The sequence below is a fragment of the Belonocnema kinseyi genome, chromosome 2 (assembly GCF_010883055.1).
Source record: "Belonocnema kinseyi isolate 2016_QV_RU_SX_M_011 chromosome 2, B_treatae_v1, whole genome shotgun sequence".
Lineage (NCBI taxonomy): Eukaryota > Metazoa > Arthropoda > Insecta > Hymenoptera > Cynipidae > Belonocnema > Belonocnema kinseyi.
In genome coordinates, this window is record NC_046658.1 from 78,472,160 (window position 1) to 78,474,677 (window position 2,518).

The following is a 2,518-nucleotide window of genomic DNA, read 5'->3' on the forward strand; positions in this document are numbered from 1 at the left end:
TATTTTGTTAAAAGTCCATATTTTTGTTTAAAAATTGAACTATTTGGTTAAAAATTGATCCCGTTCAAGAAAATCTAACTCTATTCCATTTTTGGTTACAAACTTAACTTTTTTAGTTGACAGTTCATCTATTTGATAAAACATTCAACCATTTTGTAGAAAGTGTCACGAAATATGTAGGCGATCCCTTTTTTAAAAATGGCTCTGAGGATTTTTTTTTATTTTGGTAATTTTTGTATTGTAATAAGAAGAGAAAAACCCGGAAGGAGCAAAACCTTTTTGATTTAGTTCTATCGAAACTGATTCTGTTACTTCAAATATCTTACAAGGGCAAAAATCGTGATAAACTTGAGTTTAATAGTGATGTACTTGTAAGTAGCAGATCATTAAATCATAACCTCAATATATCCTTTCTTATATTATGTTCTAATCTATTCTACGATAGCTGTCAGAAATATTACACTTTCTAGATTTTCGACCTGCGGTTAACACTTAACACACTATATCTATAACACCATATTTATTTAGACTAAAATTAATGTGTGCATTGTATTCCTAACATCCGCGTATGGGTAAATGTATGGGCTTACAATTAGTTAATTACGATTTTGCCCGGGGGCCTAACGAAGCGCTCTGATGCTACATAGACATGAGAATTATAAGCAATTATTGCTCGGTCTTATCCTGACCTTTCTGCATGGCATTAAACGCACTTTGCCTGCTGCCTACACTAGCAGATTTAGAATAATTAGAATTCGGGGACGAGTTGAAATTTTGTTGAATTCGATTATAAGAAAGAATGAAAAAATTGGAAAATTTAATTATTTTGGGAAAAATGTCACTTATCATTGATCTTATCATTACACTAGAACTTGGAGTTAAGCATGGGTTCCAGCATCACTTGCAATGGCCTTGAACGACCGCTGTGGCTTCAATTCTCGGAACGACGTAAATCCAAACTGCTTAAATTCAAGTTCCAGTGCATTATTATTAGAATAATTACAACATTGGGTTAGGCCAAAAATGCATTCAAAATTTTTTGTTGAATGTTCATGCCCTTACCGCCCTAATTTGTTTCGATTAAAAAAACAATAATATGAATTATTGTGTTTTGTTAAACTGAATATTTAGAGGTGCTGATAAGAGAAAAATACGTTGTTGCACATTTTTGACGGAATTGTCAATAATAGGCATCTCGAGTTGTCCCTCAATAATTATATTAAAAACTAAGATACATAATGGTTTAAGAAATTAACTATTGTCCAGAAATATCTTCACTTAGAACTTAGTATCATGCTAGAATTTTTCGTAGGTCAAATTAGGTGAAGTAGGTCAGTAAATAACCTGCAAAATTTTTGTTTTGATTTACTGCACGGAAGTTTATTGCAGAGCCTAATATACAAATTTGGAACTCCACAGTTTTTACTACATCCCCTCCCCTTTCCCATTCCCTAGAGAAAAAAAGTTGTCATCGATTAGTATATACCTGTTTACTTTCTTTACATTCTTTATATATAAATCAATTTAAGAGGTCTTAATCAAATGATTAATTGCTATAAAGTATATTGCGAAATAAGGGGTAAATGAATAATTTTTAGGTTTATATTTCACAAAAAACTATACGTAAAAGAAAAATATTGTTTAACAAATGATTTGTTATCTTTAATTAATTATTATACCTCACTATAACTCAAAAGTTGACATAAATTTTGAAGTTTTAGAAGAAACTCGTAACTTTTTAACATTATTCTAAAAAAATATTGTTGTTAATAATAATAAGTGGTTGAAATCATTAATTTTAATAACTTTGATTAATTAGTACCCAACTCTAAGTGAAAAGTTAAAAAATGTAAATTTTAGAAATAACCAACGTTTTTGTGTTATTCTAAGTTAATATTATTATAAACAATTTGAAAATTCAGAAGAAACGCGACTTTTTACCTACTATCTGCGAGAAAACTATAGGCATCTGCCTTTGAAGCTTAACAACTCAGTCAAAAAAAATGCTAGCGCAACAAGAAAACAGTCATTTAAAAGCTGAAAATGTTCTACGTTAATGACCTTAAAGACGTTTATGTAAAAAAATTTTTGTGTTTAGCAGACTGAAAAATGTAAAAAAAAGTAAGGATTTTTGGGTACATTTAAGAACAGTCAAGTTTAGAGCATTATTTCTTATACAAGGGGCGATGGGAAAAATTTGAAAAAATTCATGAATTTGAGGAAAACTGTTATGAACCAGCTGCAGTTGAGAAATTGAAAAAATAATAAAAATTTTTGCTTAAAAAGTACAAAAATGTGCAACTATATTATCTTCATTTCTAATACAGATATTAAAGCGATTTATACTGCAAAGTGTAATGGATAGGCTCTGTATTTATTTTCAATCACCCGTAAGGATGTGTTAATCTTATTTTTTGTGAAAATCGCGATATTTTTAGACATTTTTTTTTGTTGGAAAACAAGTGACAGAAAGCAGGGGGGGGGCGATTTTTTACTGCCGACCGCTGGTCCCTTTCTT